This window comes from Capra hircus, chromosome 16 (assembly GCF_001704415.2).
Source record: "Capra hircus breed San Clemente chromosome 16, ASM170441v1, whole genome shotgun sequence".
NCBI classification, from domain to species: Eukaryota; Metazoa; Chordata; class Mammalia; order Artiodactyla; family Bovidae; genus Capra; species Capra hircus.
Genome location: NC_030823.1, coordinates 15,500,449 through 15,514,274, shown reverse-complemented (window position 1 = coordinate 15,514,274; position 13,826 = coordinate 15,500,449). Strand labels below are relative to the sequence as shown.

General features: G+C 34.7%; 1 pseudogene; it reads left to right on the top strand.

Moving 5' to 3' along the window:
• LOC102173213 lies at positions 12,731 to 13,306 on the top strand (annotated as a pseudogene).

Here is a 13,826-nt window from a genome sequence, read left to right as displayed (position 1 = left end):
ACCTTGCTGAGTGGAGATCTTTCAACGCTTACAACTTGGTGAGGCTGAGGAAGAAGTCCTACTATTATGAATAGAAACGGTGTTAGTATTTTATACAAATTATATAGTAGAATTACTTGCTTAGTAATTTATTTCTCAATCTTGGACAATAAGATAAGTTAAATGCAAATTTATAAGGTAAATTTGTTGCAGATCTTAAGATCAAGATCACCATTGAAATATTTTTCATTATGGTTCTTTCACCCATTGTTTTTCAAGTTGTATAAATCTATCAAGTAGGAATAAACATAAAAGTATATCACATAAAAATATGGCAGAGAAATAATTTTCAAATTTTGTATCAAAACTTTAAATATAGTATAGTTTAAAATAAAAGCATTACAGAGTCAACTTTCAATAACAATAGGATGAGGTTTGGCTTGTTTTCGCTTCCCTGGTGGCTCAGACGGTAAAGCGTCTGCCTGCAATGCGGGAGACCCGGGTTCGATTCCTGGGTCGGGAAGATCCCCTGGAGAAGGAAATGGCAGTCCACTCCAGCACTCTTGCCTGGAAAATCCCATGGACGGAGGAGCCTGATAGGCTGCAGTCCATGGGGTCGCAAAGAGTCGGACACACTGAGCGACTTCACTTCACTTCACTTCACTTCGATAACAGAAGCCAAGAGCGATAAAGTTATTCACTTAAAAACACTGAAATGGAAAAACCAGAATGTTTTAAGTTTAGGTCCAGTTTGTGTCTGAAACAAGAAAAGGAATCACTAGGGAATTTTTGGCATAGCTTTGATATTGTAAATTTTCCTCAGGTAATTTCACATCGTTCAGTCAGCAATTATCTCCAAGTTCCACATGTAGTGACTCTTTTTGCCAAGTTAATATAAGCCCTCATGTAGTTCCTAAAATTTAACTACGTTTTGAATACTATATCTGCATGTATTATGTGTTGTATATTTATGCATCTTATATTCTATAAGGCCTAGATTATATTCAAATAACTTTTGATATCATACAAAAATTTACATATTTTGTTTCCTGTATAGACAATTTTACCCATGACAAAAGAAGTTCCATATTAGCTTATTCAAGAAATATTCCTGATAGATCTTAGCATTTTATTGGTCACAGGGTGAATGGCAAATCCAGAGTATTAACAAGAAAACGTGTTCTCGGGATAAAGATGAGTATCCAATAAACAAAGCATTTTTAAGACCTTGTAAAGATTTCAGGTGATGTTTCAAAACTATTTTTAAATAGACAAAAGTTATTGTAATGCTGTTAAAATCTACTTTGCTAAACAAGAGAGCATTTGCCAATCGTAAGGGTTGTTTTGCAAAGAAGCTTCAAAGGATATCAAAATGGAGAAGGAACTACCTCCAAAAGTTTGTATAAGTGACTTTTGTCAAGTGGAGTCTAAGCAATATATAAGAAACCCAAAACATATTTATAAGAAGTTTATCAGCTTGGGCTGAAAAAAAAAAAAAGACATTTTACAAAAAGTCTTCATGCTTGCAGAAACTAAGATTGTACATTTCAATCCCCCCCCCCTTTTTTTTTTCCCCTAGGCTTCATCTGATATTATTAGACAAAGAAGTACAACTATTTGAGCTCTGGAGAAGGGAGAGTGCATTTTTCATTTGAGAAGACTAGGGGGTTCCAAAGTGGCACAGTGGTAAAGAATCCATCTGCTAATGCAAGAGATGCGGGTTCAGTCCCTGGGTTGGAAAGATCCCCTGGAGTAGGAACTGGCAACCCCCTCCAGTTGCCAGGAAATTTCCTGCCTGGAAATTTCCATGGACAGAGGAGGCTAAGGGCCTATACTTCATGGAGTGGCAGAGTCTGACACAACTGAATAGACACACACATAAATGATTTTAGTCAGGAAGGTGTACTTTGATAGTTTTAAAACTTGATATTCTTTGACAATCCTCTGATGATGAGGTAAGATTTACAGCCACTCCTGTTAAATCTGGCCAGCCTTGAGATTCCTTTTACCAACATAGAAGAAGTAATTCTATGAGACTTGTGCAGTGCCTGCCTTGGGCACGGGGAACATTTTCTCTTGGAGCTTTTGGTTAGGTGTCAGAAGTCTGAACACCCTGACACCATCCTTCTGTTTAGTCCTTCCACTCTCCTCGCTCAGACACTAGATGTATGAGTGCTGTAACTACCACAAAACTGGATACTGCAGAGCCAATTGTTCTAGACTCCAAAGACATGGACCACTTGTAGCTGTTTCAGTCACCCCAAATGGAGGCCTAGATACCATAAAAAAATGATAATATATAGGCATATTTATTTTACATGCTTTTTGAGTTTCCAAACCAAGAATCTCTGACCTTAGTGCAATGGTTGTTTTACATCACTACATTGTTAGATGATTTGTGAGGCAGAAACAGATGACTAGAACAGAAGTATGTGGGAATTTCTGAAGTATTTAATCAGGGGATAGCATGACCTTTTGGTTTCAGAAAAGATCACTCTGGCTGCCTGACAGAGAAATGTTTCAAGATATGATAAGTGAAAATGATATCGCTAAATAGTTTTCATTGAATTAACTTAAGTAGTGTAGGATGACAATTTCTCAAAGAAAGTTTTGGCATGGTAAATGGAGAGAAACAAATGTGTTCTGCAGGTAAAGCCATAATCACTGCATTATTTGGTTGCCAAATACGTAGAACTGCAAGTTAACCTGCGTCCATATTCTGTAATTTCATTATGTAGACAAAACTGGCTATCTGTTTAAATATAGATTCTAATTTAACATGTCTGAGCTGAGGCCTGAGATTCTGCATTTTTAGCAGATTCTCTGATGATGTTGATGTTGCTCATCTGCAGTTTACGTGTTGAGTGGTACATTTCTGAGCTACTGTTGCCATGGATAAGATGTAGTTGTTCTTTCTAGGTTTTGAAATAAGCTAGTGTAGTCAAAGATTTGTTATGTATAAAAGGGATAGTTGTAATATCTAGAAATAAAAAGTCTCAAAACACATATAGTATATTCCAGTAGTCAAATCTTACATAGTTTTTTGAGCAAATCAGAATTTGCTATAATTATAACTGCTCTTTATATCACTCTTATTATATTTAAATTGAAAAATGCCAAAGCCACAGATTGATTAGGTTTAATTATCTCTGTATACCAACGCATATGTCTGTGCATACACACAACGCATGCAAGCATTTTAATATTGAGCATGCAACAATTTGACTTCATAAATTTTCAATAGTATTTGCCTCAAATATCATGATTCTGTCAATTTCATATTTTTCACTGATTTTTAGATTATTTTCACTTCTACTTATTGATATAAAAATAAGTGACCTAAAAAAAAGAAAATAAGTGACCTAAATAAAAGTAAATATAACCAAGAACTTATACTGTACTGTACTACTATTTGATTATTTCAATTATTCTATATCATAAAGTTATAATTTCCAGTGTACAATTCATAGAAATTAACAGATGCATTGATTTGCATAGCTAACGCCATAATCAGAATACAGAACAGTTCCCATCACTACAAGACTCTGTTGTATTGACCCTTTGCAGTCACACCTCTCCAAACATAACCACTGGCAACCACTGATATAATTTCCTTCAGTATAGCTTTGTCACTTTGAGAATGTACTATGAAAGGAATCATATATTATGTCATATTTTAATTCAATGTAATAGTGATTTAATTAATGTTCATTGTATAAAATATATATGAATACCATTTAAAAAAATTTTAGTAATAATTATTTTAGGACCTTACAGAAAGTTTTTTTCTATCTTTGGCCAATTTTGTTCACTTTTATTATTTAGATGTGTGTTCATAGTAGATTTTAGGACTATTTTATAAATATGAGATAAAAATCTATCAACATTAGGAAACACAACTGAAGGTTTAATAATCAAAAGAAAAATATCTAAAATAATTTTAAAATGGCTTCAGTGGACTCTAGCCCCTATCAGTTTAATAGTTATCAAAGAAAATATTTTGAATACATAAGAACCACATTGAAATGTACACTTGCATGGTGATATATTCATCTGATTTTATGTTTCTTTGTGTACAGTAGTCATAATTATTTTGAAATTGTTTCCTCAAATTTTTGTTTTTATCCATTCTAAGTGATTTAGTTCTGGGACTTTCCCTCACTATTGGAAATATCAAATAGATGATGCTTCCAGGAAGAGAACATCCTAATGACTAGAGTTACTATCTTACTGTTGTGCTTTGAAATTCAAATCATGATTTGTTTGTATGAAATAATAATTTTGAAATTAGTCTTTGAAATGATTGCAGAAGGTAATTCTACATATTTAGACTTTCTTTATGTTTCTAGTAACCTCAGATAATAGAATTTTTCTGACTCATGGAGGAAGAGAAGTAGGATGTATCATAAGAATACTCCTACTATATGGATTCATGAGGTCGCAAAGAGTCAGACACAACTGAGCAACTGAACTGAATTGAACTGAACTATATGGGTGCAGTAGCACTCACCTTTGAAGGCATAGTAATGTTAGTCAGGCCTAAAACATAAGAAAGGAGAAGAGGGGATTTTTTGGGTGGTAGAGGAAAAGATTCTACTTCATGTAAAGAGTTAGTCATAATTTGTCAGTTCTTCCCCTTTATTTACGTCTAAATCTTGATTTTGAAAATACAGAGTTGGTAAAACTGAGCATTGCTTTCAGGTCTTTACTTTAAGGCATGTTATTTTAAATTTATTGGAGAAACAAATCACCAACCAGTGATACAAAGAAGGAACAAGAAATCATTAATGAACAATTATATCAACTGGTGCAGGAAATAAGCAATTAGAACTCGCATGAAGAAAAATCAATACCCACATGTAACTTTTTCCAGCAACAAATTTCAAAGCAATAAAAGTAGGGCTAACTCTACTAATGAAAGCTAGATAACCAAAATTGAAATGCTAAATAGAACAAGATAAGGACAATTCCTGGCTATTAAACAATGACTAGAAAATTTAGGTAGAAATATCCAGACTTTAAAATATTCAAAACTGAATTCATTTTTACTAGATCTGTATAAAAGATACTATCAATTGGAGGTTTTACCATTCTTTCACATAATACTTTTCTATAAAATAGCTAAACAAATTTACAGTCTTCAAAAAGCTTGAAATCAAGTTAGAAAAACAAAGCACTTATAAAGATGAGAAATATACATAATAATCTACTTGTATATGTTATTCAGATAGTTGGTTAAAATCTTTACTCTTTCAGTTCCAACATTTTAAAAAATTGATTTTTAATTTAATTTCATAATAATTTAATTGCTAATAACTACATTGTAATAAATGTATGTATGATATTTTAAGTCAATCTAATTTGCTCTGCTTTGATCATTTGTTAGCATTATTTCTCTTAGCTCTTTATATTTGCATTACATTTTCATTATAATTTACCTTTAAGAGAAGAATGGAAAATTCAGACTCTTTACAAGGTAACATCTGGAATACAATTGAGACAGTTACTAGATTTGTGAAGAACCAAGAAAATGTATGAAAAATGTAAAATTAAATAAATAAATAGGAATAAATATAGACTCCAAAACAACTTTATGTTGGAGCTTGTAATATAAATATGTCTAAGGATTTAATGTAAATAATAGGCATAATAAGGTAACCAATGAAGATTTTCTACTGATAAAGATATATCTACTGATATAGCTATGGGGAAGTTGGTAAAGAATCTGCCTGCAATGCAGGAGACTGGGGTTCAATTCCTGGGTCAGGAAGATCTCCTGGAGAAGGAAATGGCAACACACTCCAGTAATCTTGCTTGGAGAATCCCATGGACAGAGGAGCCTGGCGGGCAAGAGTCCTGCACAACTTAGTGACTAAACCACCAACCATCAAAGGTATAAAAAGCAAGATGTAAAATCTAGAACTGAAACACATATAAAAGCATAACAGATGAATTTAAAGTCAGATTAAACACTACAGAAGATAAGATTAGTTAAAATTTGAAGATAGGTCAAGTGACGCTGCCTAAGATGAAGCACAGAGGAAAGCGGCAGGGGGAGTTAAAAGAAAAATAAAAAAGGAGAGAGAAAACTTGGAACATGAAAATTATTAGAATAATTAATTCAGACATTTTTCAAAAGTTTTGAAATAATATTAGCTGATTTATCAACAAAACAACACACTCAAAGCAAGATAAACAAGAAGAAAACCTTAGGTAAAGAATCCCCCTGAAATGCAGGAGGCCTCGGTTCCATCCCTGGGTTGGGAGGATCAGATCGCCTGGAGAAGGAAATGGCAACCGACTCCATTGTTCTTGCCTGCAAAATTCCCCGGACAAAGAAGCTTGGCGAGCTATAGTCCATATAGTCACAAGAGTTGGACACACCTTAGCAATTAACCACCACAAGATAAGAAATGCTAATAGAGATATATATTATTCTAAATAACAAAAGAATTTAAGGAAGGGGTATAGGAGATGCAAACTGTTAGCTGTGAGATAAGCTGCAAGAAGCTGCAAGTATATGTTGTGCATAGTGCTGAATGGTCAATATTTTATGATGACTGTTAACAAAGAATAACCTTTAAAAATCGTGAGCCACTGTGTTGCTCACCTGTAACTTATATAACACTACATAGCAACTATAATTTTAAAATATTTACTCAGCATTTTTTTACATGCCTAGCAGTGTGTACTTTACTTAAGCTACTGTATTTCATGTAATTAAAAAAAAAGTTAACATATTCACTTAATAACACATTAAAGGAAGTGCCAATTTATGCATTAATTTAATACAGAACAAAAATATCTGAAGGAAAAAAATGTATAAAATAAATGTAGACAAAAACAAAATCTCATATGGAGATTTTAGTCTTCTCTCAATAGCTGATTGAAAAGTAAACGGAATGGTATCAATTGTTTAGAAAATCACAATAACAACAAATTTAATGGATATCTGTGCAATATTCTACTTCAACAGGGGCTTCCCTGGTAGCTCACCTGGTAAAGAATCCTCCTGTGATGCAGGAGACCCTGGTTCAATTCATGGGAGGAGAAGATCCCCTGGAAAGGGATAGTGAAAAACAAATATATTTAAATTAGACAGCTCATATCCATTGTTAATAAAAATATATATTAAGATATTACTTTTTAGCAAATGGTACTAAAAAACAGTGTCATAAATTGTTGTATAGTGTTAAAAGGGTGTTAGAGGCTAATTTATAACTCTAAATACTTATATTAAAATGAAGAAAATTATTAAATTGTCTATATTCCTCTTAAGGCAGAAAACAAAGACCAAATTAAACTCAAATTATTTAGAAGATCATACATAATAAAGATAAAAGAGGAAACCAATGAGTAGAAAAGAGAAGAGCCACAGAAAAAAATCAAAGAAACAAATTTTATTATTTGAAAATAAGTATGCAAAAATAAAATCCTAGCTAAACTGCTGGATCATAAAAAAAAATCAAGGGAATTCCAAAAATGCAACTACTTCTGCGTCATTGACTACACTAAAGCCTTTGACTATGTGAATCTCAACAAACTGGGAAATTCTTCAAGAAATGGGAATACCAGACCACCTAACCTACCCCCTGAGAAACTTGTTTGTAGGTCAAGAAACAACAGTTAGAACCGGACATGGAACAAATGAATGGTTCCAAATTGGGAAAGGATTACATCAAGGCTGTATATTGTCACCCTTTTTATTTAACTTATATGCAGAGTACACCACACGAAATGTGGAGCTGGATGAAGCACAAGCTGGAATCAAGATTGCCAGAAGAAATATCAAGAACCTCAGATACACAGATGATCTCAAACTAATGGCAGAAAGCGAAGAGGAACTAAAAGCTTGATGATGAAGGTGAAAGAGGAGAGTGAAAAAGCTGGCTTAAAACTCAACATTCAAATAAACTAAGATCATGACATCCAGTCCCATCACTTCATGGCAAATAGATGGGGAAACAATGGAAACAGTGGCAGATATCACTTTGCCAACAAAGATCTGAATAGTCATAGCTGTGTTTTTTTTTTCAGGAGTCATGTATGGAGGTGAGAGTTAAACCCTAAAGACTGAGTGCTGAAGAATTGATGCTTTGGAATTGTTTTTCTGAAGAAGACTCTTGAGAGCCCCTTGGACTGCAAGATCAAACCAATCAATCCTAAATGAAATCAACCCTGAATATTCCTTGGAAGGATTGACTATTCATTGGAAGGACTGAAACTGAAGCTCCAATACTTTGGCCACCTGATGCGAAGAGTGGACTCACTGGGAAAGACCCTAACGTTGGGAAAGATTGAGGTCAGGAGCAGAAGCGGGAGACAGAGAATGAGATGGTTGAATGACTCAATGGACATGAGTTTGAGCAAACTCAGGGAGATATGAAGGACAGGGAAGCCTGGTGTGCTGCAGTTCACCTGAAGTTCATGGGGTCGCAAATAGACACAACTTAGCGACTGAACAACAACAGAGAGACTACTCAAAGAAAAGAGTGGGGAAATATAAATTTCCAGTATCAGATATCAAAGATAAGATATCCTGCATATCACACAATAAAATATATATCAGAGACTTTCACAAAACGTTGCATGACAATAAACTGAGCATCTTAAATGAAAAGGAATAATTCCTTTAAAGAGAAAAATGACCAAATATTCCTCAGGAATAATCTGAATAGTTCTATAACTAAGAAAAGAAAAAAAAATAGACTGTCACTATAGAAAACTGTCTCCAAGAGTATCATAAGTATATGCTTCTCTCACAAAATCTTTAGAAAATAGAGGGTAAAAGAACAGTTTTGTAATAATTTTACAAAGTGAACAAATCATGGAAGTGAAAATCTTAATAATATTACTGAAAAGAGAAAATTACACTATATTTTATGAAATTATAATTCAAATTCTGAACGAACTGTTATCAAATTCTCTCTAGCAGTTCATAAAAAGAGAATGAAAAGACAGCTATAACTGTTGAGGAGTATGTGAAGAAAGGAGAATGCTCAGGCATTGCTGAAGAATGCACTTTGGAAAACATTTTGGAAATTTCTTAGAATGTTAAGCATATATATATATATAATATATATATATATATATATATATATACATTCTTTTTTTAATTTATGACCTAGCAATTCAACCCCAGTAGTGATTGTCTGTTCAAGAGAAATTGTATATATTTCCACATAGAAACTTACAGGTGGATGGTTTTTGCAAGATTATTCATCATATTAATAATAAAAATTGGAAACCACATAAATGATTTCCACCTAGTGACTGGGTGGACAAAATATGGTATATCCATAGAATGGAATAGTACAGATCAATAAAAAGGAATTACTACAGATACATGCTATGATGTGGCTGAACCTCAAAATATTATGCTCAGTTCAAAATAACATAGTCTGACATAAGCGACTGTGTATTGTATTGTTTTTATATGAAATGTTAAGGAAATGCATATCTATAGAAGCAGATTAGTAATTGTCTGAGAATGGGCAGAGGTTTAAAAAAATATGTATGAAGAATCCTATTAAAATGATGAAATGTTTTAAAATTTTTTGTAATTATTGCATAACTTGATAAACTTACTGAAATGTCATTGATTTGTACACGTGAAATGGGTAACCTATATATGTGAGCTATGCTTCAATAAATTAATTTTTACAAAAGAAGTAAAGGGTTGTCTCATATTAAAAAGTCAATTAATATAATTCACTATATTAAGAGAATGAAGAAAATAATACATATCAATATTTGAATAAAAAGTCTTTAACAGAATTCAGCACACATTTAAGATAAAAAATAAAAAATTAGAAGTGAATCTCTCAATCAGATAATTAGTAACTAAGGAAAGAAGCCTCATATAAGATAGTTTTTAATTTTCAGGGTCTCTGTATTTTCAACTTAAACCTGAGAATGAGATACTACTTCTTCAGAATGGAGACTTTATATAGTGAGAAAATAAATAATTTGATAAGAACTTGAAATTAAAAGTATTTATATTTGCAGTGATAGGATAATAGAAAATTCTGTTATGATTTTAAAAAAGAACCTACAAAACCCAAATTATTGCATTAAAGTTTTTGCATGTGAGGTCAATATAATACCTAATTTATTTTTGTATAACTACAGTTTTTGTTTTGCAACAATGATAAAGTAGCATTCCAATTTGAAGCAAAATAAGGAAATAGAATACTTGGGTTTAAATTGAAATTTGTCAAAAGTTGTATAAACTCTTTATTTAAAACTTCTCAAAAAAGGGAAAAAAGGAAGAAAAAAAGACAAATGAAAAGATGAATCAATCTTCATAAATAAGAAGCCTCAACCTGGTAAGATGTCCTTTCTTTCCAAAATATTTACCTCCAAATTCTAGCAGTCTTTTGGCAGAAATTGACAAGATGCACTTAAATATTTATCCTTTATTTGGGCAATTGTACTCAGGGTGGAGGCAGGACTCCTCCCTCCCTCTGTCTCAGGTCCTTGGTGACAACTGTTGTCCTGAGGAAGTGACTACCTGGTGCCTGTGCAGGAGGTGATGTTCTTTCTATTAACAACTCAGGGATCACAACAAAGGCAGCAACCACACAAGCATTATAGCATCCTATGCTATCTGTTTCAGTTCAGTTCAGTCACTCAGTAGTGTCCGACTCTTTGCGACCCCATGAATCACAGCACGCCAGCCCTCCCTGTCCATCACTATCTCCCAGAGTTCACTCAGACGTCCATCGAGTCCATGATGCCATCCAGCCATCTCATCCTCGGTCGTCCCCTTCTCCTGCCCCCAATCCCTCCCAGCATCAGAGTCTTTTCCAATGAGTCAACTCTTCGCATGAGGTGGCCAAAGTACTGGAGTTTCAGCTTTAGCATCATTCTTTCCAAAGAAATCCCAGGGCTGATCTCCTTCAGAATGGACTAGTTGGATCTCCTTGCAGTCCAAAGGACTCTCAAGAGTCTTCTCCAACACCACAGTTCAAAAGCATCAATTCTTCGGTGCTCAGCCTTCTTCACAGTCCGACTCTGACATCCATACATGACCACAGGAAAAACCATAGCCTTGACTAGACAGACCTTAGTCGGCAAAGTAATGGCTCTGCTTCTGAATATACCATCTAGATTGGTCATAATTTTCTTCCATGGAGTAAGAGTCTTTTAATTTCATGGCTGCAGTCACTATCTGCAGTGATTTTGGAGCCCAAAAGAATAAAGTCTGACACTGTTTCTACTGTTCCCCCATCTATTTCCCATGAAGTGATGGGACCAGATGCCATGATCTTCGTTTTCTGAATATTGAGTTTTAAGCCAACTTTTTCACTCTCCTCTTTCACTTTCATCAAGAGACTTTTTAGTTCCTCTTCACTTTCTGCCATAAGGGTGGTGTCATCTGCATATCTGAGATTCTTGATATTTCTCCCGGCAATCTTGATTCCAGCTTGTGTTTCTTCCAGTCCAGCGTTTCTCATGATGTACTCTGCATATAAGTTAAATAAGCAGGAAGACAATATACAGCCTTGACGTACTCCTTTTCCTATTTGGAACCAGTCTGTTGGTCCATGTCCAGTTCTAACTGCTGCTTCCTGACTTGCATACAGATTTCTCAAGAGGCAGGTTAGGTGGTCTGGTATTCCCATCTTTTTCAGAATTTTCCACAGTTTATTGTGATCCACACAGTCAAAGGCTTTGGCATAGTCAATAAAGGAGAAATAGATGTTTTTCTGGAACTCTCTTGCTTTTTCCATGATCCAGAGGATGTTGGCAATTTGATCTCTGGTTCCTCTGCCTTTTCTAAAACCAGCTTGAACATCAGGGAGTTCGCGGTTCACATATTGCTGAAGCCTGGCTTGGAGAATTTTGAGCATTACTTTACTAGCATGTGAGATGAGTGCAAATGTGCAGTAGTTTGAGCATTCTTTGACATTGCCTTTCTTCGGGATTGGAATGAAAACTGACCTTTTCGATTCCTGTGGCCACTGCTGAGTTTTCCAAATGTGCTGGCATACTGAGTGCAGCACTTTCACAGCATCATCTTTTAGGATTTGAAACAACTCAACTGGAATTCCATCACCTCCACTAGCTTTGTTCATAGTGATGCTTTCTAAGGCCCACTTTACTTCACATTCCAAGATATCTGGCTCTAGATTAGTGATCACATCATCATGATTATCTGGGTCGTGAAGATCTTTTTTGTACAGTTCTTCTGTGTATTCTTGCCAACTCTTCTTAATATCTTCTGCTTCTGTTAGGTCCAGACCATTTCTGTCCTATATCGAGCCCATCTTTGCATGAAATGTTCCCTTGGTATCTCTAATTTTCTTGAAGAGATCTTTAGTCTTTCCCATTCTGTTGTTTTCCTCTATTTCTTTGCATTGATCGCTGAAGAAGGCATTCTTATCTCTTCTTGCTATTCTTTGGAACGCTGCATTCAGATGCTTATATCTTTCCTTTTCTCCTTTGCTTTCCACCTCTCTTCTTTTCACAGCTATTTGTAAGGCCTCCTCAGACAGCCATTTTGCTTTCTTACATTTCTTTTCCATGGGAATGGTCTTGATCCCTGTCTCCTGTACAATGTCACGAACCTCATTCCATAGTTCATCAGGCACTCTATCTATCAGATCTAGATTCTTAAATCTATTTCTTACTTTCACTGTGCAGACCCAATAGGAGACTGACTTAAACTGACTGAGATTTCAAAGCCCTTTGTGGTTTCTGAAGAGTAACCTCAATGCAAGACTCTAACTTTGGGAAATTTAGCCTAATGAAAGAGTGGATACAAGAAATCAGCAAAAGCAAGAATTTTCCACAATCTGTAATTGAAAATGTTGAAGGAAAAATTTTTATGCTTGGATCTTGCCCATTAGGAATGCCTATAAAAGGTGCCAATACTGATGTGTGTTGCACCAAGATATATTGATTGAAGTTACTTTTTCACCTCATTCTATAAATTGAATTTACAGGAAGAAGTGAAGATTTAGGAGCCATTGAAGCATTTGTGCCAGTTATCAAACTGTGTTTTGATGGCTTAGGGATTGATTTTTTTTTTTTTTTTGCAAGATTAGTGCTGCAGACTATTTCAGAATATTTGGACCTAGGACAGATAGTCTGCTTAAAAAGTATTAATAGATAGAATTTGTGTAAGGAGTCTAAATGGTTCCAGGGTAACCAATAAAATTTTACATCTGTTTCTAATTAGTGACAACTTCAGGTAAACAGGGGGCCAAACTTCACACATCTATTCCAATATATTTCCTTGATGCTATTTCCTGGACTAAAAGTAAGTAACAGAACTTGCCAACTTTATCCAAATATAATAGCATCAACTTTTGTACATTGATTCCTCAGTGTTTTCTATATGGTCTGTGTTAGATTATATTAAAATTAATTTAAAAATAAATAACTGACAATAAAATATCTCACATTAAAAAAAATGGATAGCCAGGGTGATCATTAAAAAGAAGAACCAATAAAAAGACATATACTAATTTACTTAGAGTTATGAAAAGATTGAGGGCAGGAAAAGAGGGGACAGCAGAGGATGAAATGGTTGGATGGCATCACTGACTCAATGGACATGAGTTTGAGTAAGCTCCAAGAGTTGGTGATGGACAGGGAGGCCTGGCGTGCTGCAGTCCACAGGGTTGCAAAGAGTGGGACACGACTGAACGACTGAAAAGAACTGACTCTATTTCCACATTAACCAAAAGAGTGTGGCGTGGATCTGAGGATAGAAAGGTACGAAGACATTTGGAGACCAGAGCTCTATCCCTGGGTTGGGAAAATCCCCTGAAGGAAGAAATAGCAACCCACTCCAGTATTCTTGCCTGGAGAATTCCATGAACAGAGGAGCCTGGTGG